The sequence below is a fragment of the Haemaphysalis longicornis genome, unplaced genomic scaffold (assembly GCF_048455015.1).
Source record: "Haemaphysalis longicornis isolate Haplotype H1 unplaced genomic scaffold, Haemaphysalis longicornis Haplotype H1 scaffold_2, whole genome shotgun sequence".
NCBI lineage: Eukaryota > Metazoa > Arthropoda > Arachnida > Ixodida > Ixodidae > Haemaphysalis > Haemaphysalis longicornis.
The window spans coordinates 21,108,695-21,123,795 of NW_027526295.1; the positions used below are offsets into that span (position 1 = coordinate 21,108,695).

Consider the following 15,101-nt stretch of genomic DNA (forward strand, 5'->3'; position numbering starts at 1 on the left):
CGCGCTGGCACGAGAATTTAAATCGTCTATATATGCGCAAGCAAGCGAAACAGATGAACATTGCAATTGTTTGCAACGGCGAGAACTGTCTCTTCGTTAGCAGCAGAGTTTGACAACACCTATCGCCAAAATAAACAGATTGAAACAAGACGGCCGCGCTGTCTGCCTGTGATCGCGCTGGTTGAAGCATCTATACGGGTATACGTACGGTATCGGTTTTGTAGCTGTATGCAACCGTCGCGTCCTGCTTACTCGTTCTAATTGGCATTAGGCCACGGTTGAAGTGCTGATACACGGAAGCAACACAAGACTAACATGGCGACCGCCCGCTTGAGATGATTACCTCCGATGGGGAGTTTATTGTGGACGTGGTAGTTTACAAGGAACCGAACGCCATCTCACAAATGGTGTTACGTCGTTCTAAATCCTCCCTTTTGCTACACAGATGGGCAACGGTACTACCATGGAGGTTCGTCCACATTTTTAGATCATGCCTAGGGAGTACATTTTTTGCTATAGGTACTTTCCAGGGCACATTACTTGATTAAAACTCCATTTCCGGCTAGTTTGCGTTTACAGTGTACGGTGCGTGGCGAAAGCTGGGCACCACCAAACTAGGTGTGTGAGGTCTGATGGAGTTGTGGTACGGCAGTAAGGACATCGAGGGGGCAGGTGAGGGGTATACCACTTGCGAAGTGTTTCAGGTGTGTACGCTGAATTTGCAATATATTTGTTAATAAAAATTTCGCCTTAGCGAGGAATAGGAGGTAGGCGGCTGAGGTAGCCAGCTGGAGTTAGGGCTTTTAACGTGTGCGTCGGTCCTTCTTGTGCTGGTGAATACGCATCGCTGGGGAGGGAGAGGGGGACCGCGACGGCCTTACGCCAGGCACCAGTGGAGGATAAGAGGGGGAACTCTCCTGAGCGGCCATATGAGCCGCCTGGTTGCCTGAAGAAAATGGTTCGTGGCCAGGTACCCAGTCGACGCGGATGTTGGTGTTGTTCCGTTTGAGGAGTTGAATTTGAAATAGAATTTCGTGGACGACAGGGTGGGTCGAATCATATGATCGCAAAGCTGTGAGGGCCTCGTACGAATCTGTGAGTATGCGTATGGAGAAGAATCGAATCGGCAAGGGTTCAGCGGACGCATTTGACGCGCTAACGAGTGCGCGCGGCCCTGTGATCGCTTGGAGCTAGAAGCCAGAGTCTCAACCGCTGCTGTCGCCGGAGAGCCGTCGGCCGCTGGCCCGGCTACCGAAGTCTGTCTGCTGGCCCGTGCCTGGATCTGGTGACGCGCTGGGCCAGAGAGCGCGGTTTGGGGAAACACCGCCTCACAACCGCCGCTGGGCCATCGAGCCGTCAACCACTGTGCACGAGCCCTGACGTCCGGACGCTGTCCTGTGTCCGGACCCGACGTGGCGTGAGACTCCTCAGCAAGCAAGCCGCGCCGTGGTGCCTCGGCTGATCCCACGCACTTCATGAGGAGACCTCGTGGGACTGCTGCGCAGGCTGAACTATGTAGGACGTTTCCTCTCTTGCTCAATTTAACGAACAGTGTTTTAGCCTGTTACCGCATTTAACGCTGTTTACTTTGGTCTCGTTTCCGCTGTGTGTTTCCGCTACTTTCTCTGAACTTCTGCTCTCACCTTCCATGCATAAAGCTAGCCCTACTTGCGCACGTATTAGTTACCGACTCGTGACTTTCTAGCTGGTCCTAGGCCCATTCATGACGAAAAGTGGCGAGCCTGCCAGGATACTTAACATCCGCTGAAAGGAGTCGCTAAGCCGCGAACGCACCTGTAACGTTAGCAGGAAAGCATGGATATTGAGAAGTTAATTGCTGCCGGAACTCAGCTGGGGCTCTCGAGTCAAGAGCTTAGGGCTTGGGTAGAGAGCGAACGTGCTGAGCAGCTTGCCGCAAGGGCTGCTGAGAGGGAAGCTAGCCGAGAAGCCGCGGAAAGGGATAAGGAAGCTGCAGAAAGGGCAAAAGAAGCCGCGGAAAGGGAGGAAGAAGCTGCAGAAAGGGCAAAAGAAGCCACGGAACGGGATAAGGAAGCTGCAGCAGAAGGGGCAAAAGAAGCCGCGGAAATAGAGAAAGAACTGCTACTTTTACGAATCCGACTCCAAGAGGGCGGTGCAAACCCATCGAAATCCGCCGCGGAAATGAAGCTCTTGAAGCCATGAATACGATCCACCCGCAGAAATTGCTTCCTCTGCTTGACGACAAGCGCGACGACTTGCACGCGTACTTGCGACGAGTTTAACGCGTAGCAACAGGGCAGCAATGGCCGCAAGACAAATGGGCTCTTGCTGTAAGCATGTGCTTAAGTGGAGAGGCGCTTACCATTATTGGCCGAATGACCGCAGAAGACTCTCTTGACTAAGGAAAAGTAAAAAAAGGCGTTGTTTCAGCGTTTCCGGTGTACGGCCCAAGACTATCAGAAAAAATTCAGGAAAGCGCGGGCGGAGGATGTTGAAACAGGAAAACAGCTTGCAGCGAGACTAACCGGTTATTTTGACCATTGGATAGAGATGGCGAACATTCAGAAAACGTTCGAGGCTCTCGGTGACCATATAATCGGGGAACAATTCATCCGCTGCTGCCATCCTAAACTCGTGATTTTCTTGAAAGAACGTGAGTGAAAAACGCTGAACGACCTAGCCGATACGACGGATCGTTTCTTAGAAGCGCAAAACCTGTCGAACCCTCGGGAAGGTCTCCGATGACGGCCGGGATACAACTAAAGTCGCGGCAGACGCCCAAAAGAAAGCGCCACCGAGACGAGATGTTTTGTGTGGAACCGCACAGGACACGGTGCTCAAGACTGCCGTAACTCCACTAGAGAACAGGCACGATGCGCTACCTGTGGTCGTCCCGGTCATTAAACTGAAAACTGCAGGAATCAGTGCAGTGGAAAAGAGCAGGTTGCTGCTTGTGCTATTACTGAGCCCCGGAAAACGCCACAGCAGCGCACCGAAATCGCCGATGTCAACTTGTACCTTGGGGACACGAAGTGTCCCCAACTTACAAGTGTCTTCGTGGCATCGTTGAGCAACAGTCTGCCTTCGTAGTGAAAGGAATGGCGGTCGTCGAAGGCCGACTACTGGGAAATCCTGTCACCGTTCTTCGGGACACTGGCAGTAACACCGCCATTGTCCGACGTGACTTGGTCGGCGAGAACCACCTAACGGGAAAAACCACGCGGGTACTTCTACTCGATGGAACAGTTAAGCAACTCCTAGAGGCAAACATCTACGTCCAAACCCCCTACTTTGTGGGCGAGATTACTGCTGCTTGTATGGATCAGCCAATTTACGACCTCGTGCTCGGGAACATCCAAGGTGTGAGGGAACCTCACATGCCAGATCCTGATTGGGAGCACAAAACCGAAGATGCCACCAGCGCAGCACTGGCCACAACAGCCCCAAAGCTACCTGAAGATGTTTTAGTGTCGGCTGTTGCCAAGACGGATCGGGCCGGGGTTAAACCTTTACCGGTACCTAAATTCATCTGCGCCGACATCACAAGGCAAGAGTTCGTTGAGACCCGACCCTCCGCAGCTGCTTCCGGAAGTTAGGAAATTATTTTTCGTCTGATAAAGGACAAAGTTACTCGTTCTTTTAGTCCAACAACCTCCTGTACCGGGAATACCACCTTGCCATGGGCAGGAAGTTTAAGCAAGTTGTCGTTCCTAAGAACCTGGGGGAACCCATCCTCCGAGTGGCACATGAGAGTATCATGGCGGGCCCCCAGGGCATCCGAATAACGACCGATTGTATCCTGCAACAGTTTTACTGGCCTGACATACACGGAGATGTAAACCACTTTGTTAAATCCTGTGACCTGTGTCAACGAACAACGCTAAAGGGAAGAGTCGGTGATGCGCCCTTGGTCAGCACACCGCTTATCAGGACGCCGTTTGAACGGGTTGCTGTTGACGTAGTTGGCCCATTCTGCCCCAAGTCGCAGAAAGGAAACCGATACGTGCTGACGCTCATCGATTTCGCGGCCCGATACCCGGACGCCGTAGCTCTCCCAGTGATTGATTCAGCACATGTCGCAGAGGCCCTCATGGAAATGTTCTCTCGCATCGGTATCCCCAAGGAGAGCGTCACCGATCAAGGAGCCAGCTTCACTTCAGAGTTGATGCGAGAAGTCAGCCGCCTGCTGCCAATCAAGCTCCTCCGCACTAGTCCCTACCATGCCATGGCGAACGGGCTGGTCTCGACTTATCACACAACCAAGAAACTTTATCTCGGTTACTCCAAAACAACACTTTTCTTTGTTTAGCGTAACTCCAGCACTCGTGAGGCGGTCTAAAGTTAGACACAGACGCTCATCATGTTGAGCCTTGTCGCAGCCATAAATGACCACATCATCGATCATGTTTACCACACCTGGGATTCCTTCAAGAATCTGCGACATTTTCTTTGGAAAAAATGCAGGTGCTGACGTTATCCCAAACGGTAGTCTCTGAAAACGGTATCGCCCAAATGACGTTATGAATGCAGTTAAAAACTGGCTTTCGGGCGACAACTTGATCTGATAAAAACCAGAGTTAGCGTCTAGCTTTGCAAACACAGATTCCCCACTTAACAGACCGAGGCTATCCTCTACCGTTGGCAACCCATAGCGCTCGCGAAGTACACTTTTATTTAATTGCGTCAAGCCAACGCAAATACGAACATCTCCAGACGGTTTGAGTACTGGTACAATACCCGCGCGCCATTCTGTAGGTTCGTCTACCTTGTGGATTATATCATCCCGCTCCATACGCTTCAGCTCCTGCTTAACTCGGTCCCGCAAGGGCAAGGCAACGCGACGCTCAGCCTGAATTGCAAAGGGGATCGCGTTCGGCTCCAGTCGAATATTGTATTCCCCTTTCATAGCTCCTAGGGAACTGGAAAGCTACGGGTGGGAAGCCTCGATGGCTTACACGCAACTGACCGACTCAGCGAACTTAATAAGCTTCGAGCGCTGGGAGACTCAAAAGTATTTAGCGTTAGGGTGAGACAACGTACACACATTGTCAGACCGTGCGTTTTTTCTACTGGATATTGGCAACAAACTTTCCGAGAACATGGAGTGGCTCATTCGCGGGCCCTGTTAAGGTTATGTCGCACTTGTCTAACCTGGTAGGCAATCCAGGAAACCTTGAGGGTACCACGGAAACTTCTGCACCCTAGTCCAGTTTAGCGAACACCGGAGTGTCGTTTATGACGACCTGAGCATACAGAGAATTAGAGTGCTCCCCGTGCACCACGCCGACAAAATACGCCCGCTTGTCCATACGGAGATAAGAAGTTGTACCTTCTTTCGGTCGCCTCCAGCCTTTGTCCGACACACCACTGCAAAGTTTTTATCTCTCTCCAGGTTGCTGGCTGCCGCTGCAGAAGGTTCGTCGCTGGTTTCTCGCAGCTGCTGCTGCTGTCGTTGGACGGTCTCCTTCAAGCAAGGTTTTGCCAAAGCACTGGCGAGTGTCAAATTTGCATCCATTTGTAGCGACTCGGAGAGCTTCGCATCACTAAGGCCTACGACAAACCTGTCGCGGATCATGCGTTCCTTTTCCTGGTAGTCGCACAGTTCCGCCAGAGTGTGCAACGCAGTAATTAATTGGTCGACTGATTCACCAGGTTGTTGAATGCGTCGGTGAAAACATGCGCTCTCATCAACTAGGTTCCGTGCGGACACGAAGTGGTTGTCAAACTTCTTTTTGACGACTTCGTACTGCTTCTGTTGCTCTGCAGATAAAGCGAAAGTTTAGAAGACTTCTCTGGCTTGCCTTCGCACCATATAAAGCAGAGTCCGGACTTGTGCTTCTTCACTTCGCTTGTTTAAGCCCGAGGCAAAGCGGTAGTCGTCGAAAAGCTGGATCCAAGAAGGCCATTCGGATGGTCCGGTCGAAGTCAAACGTTGGCGAAGCTGGAACAGCGAACATGCCGTGGAATGGCTTGACTCCATTGTCTTATGACGCGGCGGCGCTTGAAGATTGGTGCAACGCCCCTTAAATATCAGAAGACGCCATCTTCTGACACCATGTCGTGTTGTGGCCTAGAAGTAGGCCGAGCACAACCGGGCTGCCGCAAGAACCGGTAAAGGGACAGAGCCGCCGACGATGCGGGCGAGATAATGGCAACCTTTATTCCATGCCACCAGCGCACATATATAACAAACACACATGTGACCAGTGACGTCACGTACCAACTGCACGTGGCGCGTCGGGGCGAAAGCAGCAGATAACACAAGCACACGATACGCGGCATAGGCGCTATCACCACATCCGCCAACAAGGCTCATGGGAAAAGAGATTCTCAGAAAACTGTGGTATAAATACCCAGAAACTCACCTGCGTTTTTAAAACACGCCATATAAAAACTCGCTTGCCTTATCACTTGATATTGCTTCGCCACTCTCTCAGAAATGACCGCAGGTGAGCTGCGCCACTTCTAGCAAAGAAGCATGTTTAAATGAGCGACTGACAAGGACCGGTGTGCAAATAGCACCTGCGTACGCAAAACAGCGCAAATGCACGCCTTCCGGTGTTGCGCCTGCGCAAACTGTTTTTTTACGCAAACAGACAACTGGGCCTCGCCATTCGCTGAATTCGTCCATTTGTACCAGCTTCTTTGCTGCTATGGAGCGTTGTTGTGGAGCGCGGGTCGTCAGGGTGTACTCAACAAGCCTAGTCTATAGAGATTACGATTACTCATAACGAACTGGTCAGAAACAGAGGCTAACGCCGGAAAGAACGAAAGTTAAGGCTTCAATATCACAATTTTGTATTAGACACGTACAAATACATAGACGTCATGGTTTCCTAAAAATCAAGTAAAGAGAACTTTCTACAAGGTATTGAAGTTACCATGTTTGCGCTACAGCAATTCATGTTGTATTTTATGATTTGTGATGCTGGCACTGGGACAGTTTTGTGGTTAATATCGTTCATGTTACCGATCACAGAGTAATTTCGATAGTGCACATAAATTCATCGGTTGTAACATAAAAACTGCATAGCTTGGTGTCTTACCTTCACTGATTTGCTTTAAAGAGTAAACTTGTGAAGAAACGCATTGGATGAAATTGAATAAGGTTTTGTTTTCTTTACGCTATATAGAAACGCCTTTGTAACTACAGAGGTCGAGGGACCACGTCCGGTAATTTAGCGTTTAGCCCGTGTTCTTGTAAGTGTTTGACTTGTTAAAAAAAGAATTCTTGAACGCACAAACGACTTCGAGTATGAATGAATGAGTGAACAAAAATCAGAAGAGAAAAACAGTGTATCGGCACATTTACTCCGGGGCCGTCAGATGAAAACTTGTGCGCAGAAACACCCCTTCTGTTTTATTTTCACTTCGTATAATCGTGTTCTTCACTCCTAATATTGCTAGAAACTCATACAAGCCTTGCGTCGCAACTTAGAATAGCGTTGAAGTATTATATGGAAGAAGGTCTACAGCAGCGCTGGTCTTTTGTTTGTTTCCACTAGGGGGCCCTTTCTTCATTATACAATTCAGCGCGTATAGTCGATATTAGATACGAAGCATCTCTTGCTCGGGGCTATGTCCTGCGTCCGTCCGTTGTCCGCACCTCTTCCCCTCTCCCCACCAGCTGTGCGATAGCGCGCGCGCTGCTCCTCCACTACCCCTCTCCACGCCAGCTGCGCGCTAAGCGCGCATGCGCGTGTCCTCTCTCATCTCCTTCTCTCCACTCCATCTGCTCTATATAATAAACCCGGTCCGCGCGACGCTCCCTGAGTTGCTGCTTCGGTTGAGACACGCTGCGCCGTCCGATGAGCTGAATGGACGCCAACAATACTGGCAGCGAACTGGCTGGCACAGCTTCAACCAGCGGCAACCAGTCCACTACCAGAACCGCGAGCACCTCTGAAGACAAGGCTGCACAGAGGAGAGGTCCTGATGGTTGACGTAAACGCCAGCGTCGACAAGCGGATCTCGCGCTTGGAGAACGCAAAGCCGCTTCGACGCGCCAACGTCGCCAAAGGGATCCGGATGCGGTTCGGCAACGCGACAGCGCTTCGAAACGTCGACGCGGAGCAGCGGATCCAGATGGTGTTCGGCAACGCGACAGCGCTTCGAAACGTCGACGCCGCGCAGCGGATTCCTCGCTTCGAGAACGAGAAGCCGCTTCGAAACGCCAATGTCGCCAAGCGGACCCGGATGCCGCTCGTCAACGCGATTACGCAGCGAAAGCCGCCGCCAGCGCGACGGTCGGCGCCGACTAACGCTTCAAGCGCGAGTTCTTGGACCGGAGCTTCGGACACAGCTGCCTCGGAGTTCCAAAAACGTTCACGTGATGTGTGTAGCCAACATAAGTGAAAATAAAGGGAACTCCGAGATCCTTTGCATCACCACATAGTTCCCTTCGGGGAGCTGGTGTAATATTTTTTTGGAGCAAACAGCCGACATGTGGCGGCGATAGAAAGAGACCGTACAGACGCCGACTAACGAGAGCGTATATTTATTGCGGTCTGCAATATATAGAAAAAGCATGCAGGACGACGCAACCATAAAGAAGATAGAATAAAGTAGTCATGCACAAATGCTTTCGCGCACGCGTGAGGTATTTGGGGCTTACATGATAGCGAAGAGGGGTGAAACTCAGTTCAGTCGGCCTTGTGTGAGGCGCTGCTACAGAAGAAACTGGAATACATTGACGGCGCTTGCCAGTGATTGTAGTGTCGGAGTGGTGTGGCCTACAGCGTTCTGCGCATCATTTTCTAGTTCTATGTACTGTTAATCTTTTTTATATACTTTTATTTCCTATTTTCCCCCAATTAATTCTTTCTTGTCTTATGGTGGCGACTTCACTCGTCCTTTTCTCTACATATTGCCAACCGCAAAAATACGCGCAGTTGTTAGCGCCCGACGGTCTCTTTCTTTCGTCACCGTCCCAGCCCTATTTTCACTGATATATCATGCAAACAAACGGCCAAAACTCAAGCTTTAATCAATGTATGTTCTTTCCTTTCGAAAGAACATTCTGCTATTGAATTTCGGAGTCTTCTTCCCTTGCAAGGAGGAAAAACATGCAGTATTGAGACAGGATACACAGCCTTCTCACGCCGTCTAGCTATTACAGGCCGGGAAGATGAAAAAGATTTTGGGCACGACTAAGCCTTTTTTCGGTCCCCTTCGGCGCTGTACACCGCATTTCGCTACAAAAGCCCATCATCTTTTCTAACTAATGCGATTCTTTAGTGTAATAATACACGAAGGCTGAGCGATACGGGTGGACGGGCCGAAATTGAAGCGAGAGATTGGTCGCGCCGAAACGTAGACGTCGACAAAACGAAACGCGTTTTGTTCCTGGGCGAGTCCGTTGCGACAAGGCTTCACTCTGCTTTCGAGCGGATGAAAACCTTCGACGGTAGTCTTCCCGCCTCCTAGCGTTGAGCCCTCTCTTGACACCAGATCAAGAACTCTGAGGCTAGCTTAGGGAGAAGAATTCAGTGCCCTATATATGTGCGTTTCGAAGTACGACGAAATTGAAAAAAAAGGCTAAGTCTTTATTGCAGCTGAAAGAATTATTTTTGCTTAACGCCCTTGAAAACAGACATCATGTGTCGGGGCCCTAAGCTTACTTCAGATGAAATTACCATTTTTGCGACGGAAGTCGTGAGTGGTTTCGGTGGCTGCTCAAAGTGACGTAAAACCAAACAAAATGTCTCTCTACATCGTGAGACTAACTTTAACACTTATTGTACGTCTGATTTCGCATCCTTAACAGGAAAATTACGTAAACCACGTGACGTGCAGTCATCCTACGAAACACTATTCAAAGACACTATACCCAAGCCAGGTGTTTATGGCTGTACGCCCTAGAAGACATGCACAGTACTCACCAGGCGTCACGACGTTTTCTGTATACTTTTTTTTGGTTGAACGCCCATTATTTCTAAGCAATACCTTAACACTGCTGCTCTGTTTTAACGGGATAACCTCTCGGTGCTAACACGTAACATGCGTATAGGCAGTTGAAGAAACAGTATAAAAGTACATTCGTAATTATGCAGCTCCGCACTTTCTTCGTTTCCAAGCCTTGAAGGCGGATCTCCACCACCCCATCTGGTTTTCTCCCAATTTCACACAATATCTCACATTGACCCCCCCTCAAAAGGACCCTTCAGTTCTGATAAGCCCTCACTCAGTCGGTACCCCAGCCCTCACACTCATAACACAATTCTCGATGGACAACGGTATAGCACGAGTATTGTAGCGCTACGGGTCAGCTGCAGTCACCGGTGAATGCTTCTTGCCGAGTACCTCTCCATTTGAACAGCGTCTAGACCACATTCAAGCACGAATACGTATGCCTACAATAATGGAGTCCCAAATCCAACTTGTCTTCAACTCCCGCAAGACCGCACTCCCACCTCACCACCACTGTCTTCAAATGGGCCCACAGCCACCCCTTCAAAAACCTATTCATATGTGTCTTCTCCGAAACGAAAAGGTGTATGGCAGATCAAGCACTGAACTCAGGCCCCACACGTCCGGTTCTCGTGGTGGTCATGGAACACTCTCTCAGCGAGGCAGTGGGCGCAGCTTCGTTTTCTTCTTTATAGCTATCGCACCCTGCCTGCGCCCAGCTTATTCTTTATTTCCAACCACATAAAGAGACTTTATGTAGAAGCACAATCTAGTCGGGCAAGTATTAGTGGTTGTAAAAGTGAGCGTGTCCTCAATTCCCCACGAAGCGAGTCTAAACGAAAGCTTCACACGGACTGACTGTGAAGCACAACAAAGTCTGGCTTGGACCAAAGATAAATTGAATATAACTATGAGTTTATTTTATGTTTGATATTAAACACACTTAGCGTGAAATAATAATGGTTCTAAAGCAGTGGTCGGTTATACTACGACAAAAATGTTCGCTGCCGCGTTTTGCTATTACATTTTTTACGGTTACAAGAAAACACCAGCTCTTCTGTTTCATCACACTGAGCTGGAGGAAGCTGCGACTCTGTCACCGTTTCCCACTCTTATTCAAGCCATGATGGCCCACTGACTATCCCAGTGGCGAAGGAATCTATTCCACAATAACCATTGAGAGCACTAGTAAATCTGGCTGGATCATGTGTTTGCCGTGTTTCACCGTGGCGGAACACGAAAAGGTCCACGTCAAACGCCGAAACACGTTACGAACCCAAGGTGTTCTCTGTTACGCCGGTGCTCCCCAGGGTAAGTATCGATGGATAGGTGAAACCTCGATTTCAACCTGTGCTTTCGCGCGCACACACGCAGAAGCGCCGAAAAATTACCAAGAAAAATTGTGGACACGAGAAGAAGCGAACAAGACAGACAAGGTGGCTATTCCACCTAAAATTTATTATTGAGAAAGAACTGTGGTTATATGTCATTCCTACATCACGTCACACATTGCATTCTGGTCCGCTTTCCAAATTTGACTGATTATGAGGTTTAATGCGCCAGCGCTTCGCAGTCGATGAGGCGCGCCACAGTGGAGGGCGCCGAAGTAATTTTGATTACCTGGGGATCTTTAACGTGCGCCAAAGTCTCCAACACATGGGCGAGTTCACTTTTTGTCTCCATCAGATTAGCGGCCGCCGTTGACGGGATTTGAGCCCGCTTCCCGCCCCTTTCCAGGACGTTATACTGAAAGGTGGAGTGGTGATTATTAGTTCGGGAATGGCGCCTTTTGGTTGTTTATTCTCGTTACCGCGTTTTCGGGGCTACAAACCTTTTCACTCAAATTTGTAATATTTATATAGTAACAATTGAGGATTAAGTGTGTCAAAGCCTTCTGTATATCGACGGAGAGGGTAAGCACAATGTTATCTTGGTCCATCTATATACAAATCAGATCATTAAGTTTTTCGAGCAAACTACTAGCTCATAGACAACTGTGGAAAATAACGCATTATTGTGTTTGTCTCCCAGACAGCTATCATAAACTTCCTGCCGGGAAGCGTATCCCCGCCAGCGGCCAAAACTCTTTAGGCCTGTATTGGCAGCAGATACAGGCCTGCTGGCCTTGAATTGACACCAGCACACTCGTACCTGCCAGGGATGAACTGGTTCACGAGAGAGACCGAGATTTCGGCAATCAGGCTGACCTCGACAGAGACTAAGTTCACGGGGAGCAGAGACAGGCTGGTTACGTAGAGGGAGATTACCCACCACTGCAGGCTAAGCCGCCTCAAGTTCCGTGCACCACGCTCTTCCCTCAACAGATGGAAGCCGGTTGCGTGGACACAAACACACTCAAGCACCTTCCCGAACCCCGTTCTCTACAACCGATATTTCCCAGGCACATATTCCTACAGATGGAAGTGGTTCGCAGACAAAGCTACTCTATAACACATCATATGGGCATGCCCACCGAAACCTCACTCACCTGATTGATCATTCAGCATCAGGACTCAAGAGCAATGGGAAGCTGCGTTGCTCAGCTCTTACGCCATCTCACAGCAACTACTCATCCAACTGGTGGGTCCCACGTAAATCCCTGTGGGACCAGAGTTGCACCTTTGATTTCCATTCGCCGCGCACGATCACCTTCGCTGGACGCCGTCACGTGCCTCAAAATCATCCACGGGCAGCAGAGAAGGCGGCGTTGGGGCCGCCACGCTGCTGCTGCCCTCTGATGTCGGCATGTTTCCTTTATGTTCCGCCGCTGCCATGCCGCAGGCGTAGCGAGAAAGCAACTGACCGCGACACGCTAGTACTGCGATAAGCGCTAATGAGTGTGATTTAGGACTTGCGAAGAGTATCCTGTCTGTATAACTTTACGCTTCACTGTTTGTTGGTCATGTCAGTCGCTCATTCGGAGCAATGAGGGGGTGTTGCACAATTTGTGCGGAAACCGGCGGGAAGGACTTCTTGCAGACACTGCACGGGAAATCAGCTGTTCGCCGTCGCCTTCAGTGGCGGCTGCCCTTAGGCCAATATCCCGAGGAGCCACACTCCGCAAGGTGAAGTTGCTCTATTTCTTGACCTTGTCCCGCATTTATTTTGTTTGTTGAGGTTACCGTTTTATTTGTTAAGTGGTGGTCTATTATGTATTCCACTTTGTGTAATTCACTCGTAACCATATTCGGAAGGAAAATGCGGAACATACCAACGTCTTCTCGGTATGTGATGCAGTAACCCAGGCGTTTTGTCGGCGTTGAGGCGCCTTAAAAAAAGCGAACGCCATAAGATCTTTCGAGTGCAGAGCACTTTACGAGGTTGCTTTGTCGTCGTTGCTCGCCAATGGACGACGTCAAGCGACTGCCGGAATCAGGGGGTGCAGCGAGTAACGGACCCAAGTAGAGCCTGGTGTACCGTCGTCGGGAGTCAAGCTGAGGCTTCGAATACCAGGTGGTTTAAATAGTCATAACCGTTCGAACCTCGTGAGCTGCTGGCGTTTGTGATGCATCTTCCCGCTGTTTAGCGTAAATAAAAATGAAGGTACATTTCAGGCAAAATCTGTGCATGTAACCTGTGCGCTCCCGTTCAGTTAGTTAGAAACGCTCTCGGGTTGTTTTTTACGATAGTGACCGAAAAAAGCAGCCGCAGAAGAAAGAGATGGCGCATTCGAAATGACGCAGAAAGGTTGCCGCCACCCAACAAAAAAAATGCGCGTTCCCAATGCCACAAAAAGTCTCCAGCCGCCCAAGAACAAATAATTATGCGTTCGAAATAACGTTCGAAATAATTAGGCGTTCGAAAAGGCTCCAGCAGCGCAAGAAAAAAAATTCACCATCTTCCCGTAGGGGAACCCTGAGTATATGCGAAGCAGCTATGGGGCCGACTCAAGTTCCCATTAGTTTTCAGTTCGATCGCGGCGTTGCGGGAGGAGAATGAGGGCAGCGGAGCGCGCGCGCGCTTCATTTATACCGCGGAGCTACAGTGGCGCCCCCAGCGGAGTATGCAGCGGCCACCGTCGCGTCTCTAAACCTAAACTGCTTCGCATTATCGCGCGCGGAGCCGCAGGTGTTGCCATTCGTTGCGCAATCCAGGAGAGGAGAGGAGCGTCGGAGAGGAGAGGAGGAATGCCTCGCATACTACTCAGTGTTCCCTTACGTAAAGATGACGACGGTGGTTGCACGCGAAGCTATCTCCTGATGGATTGTTTGGATGGCCAACCCCTAGGGGCATTCTGCCACAATCATCATCAGCGGTGCCTGGCCAGGCATGCGCAGTGGGGGTGCGAACGGCGGACAACGACGAGGGAGGGAGGGACACAGCCCAAGCATGAGATGCTTCGCAGCTAAAAATTACGCGTTCGAAATGACGCAAAACAGCTTCAGCACACGAAATTTAAGCAAGCACAAAAAGAACAGAACTATTGCGGGTGCAGTTTCAGGCAGGGCACGCGCGGGCACTGCGAAGGCGGGAAATTTGAATTGCATATTCATCAAGAAAGGAGTGAGAGAGGGCGGTGAAGATCGTGATGGGTGGTAGCAGTGAGCTTATAACGGCGCCACCGCTCATTATGGCAAAATCACCGCTATGCACTTCCGAAAGCTTTTACATTGAGTGGAATGGCTTTAATGTTGCTTATTTTGCTTTGCGGCGGTTTACTGCCGTGGCCCCTGGTACGTTTCCACTCTAACTACTTTTTAACTTACCGATTGCACTGCTTCAACATTCCAGACAACATGTAATACAGGCAAGTAGCTGTTGTGGGCTTTCCCTTGAACAAAGAGCTTACTTCACGTGACACAGTCACTTCATCCACCCGATGGGGCTGTATACAGTTGCTAAACGAGTCCGAAACGTACGTAAGCCGTAAATACATTCGTTATTCAGTGCAACTTCATTGTGGTAATGCGATGTACAAAATGCTGGTGAATGAGTGCTTAATAAAGTTGAGCGCTGAATAAAAGTTATTATGAGAGAAAATTCTCGTCTGTTTTCTCCTGCATGGCTGAACACCATAAATCCCTGTAAAGATCCCGCGGCCTTCGAGCCAAAGTATGCCTCTTTCCAATATCTTTTTTTTAGAAACCTAGAAACTATCTATATTTAGTGACTGCACTACTTTCAAAGGAAGGTAGAAAAAGTAATGAATGTTCAATCAATGCCCTCTTCTGTTTATGATGAGCATTATAGGCTTAATGCATTTTGCTCCTATT

General features: G+C 49.7%; 1 pseudogene; it reads right to left on the bottom strand.

Moving 5' to 3' along the window:
* Positions 1–5,180: 5,180 nt before the first annotated feature.
* On the bottom strand, positions 5,181–12,662 carry LOC144167860 (uncharacterized; annotated as a pseudogene).
* Positions 12,663–15,101: the final 2,439 nt, after the last annotated feature.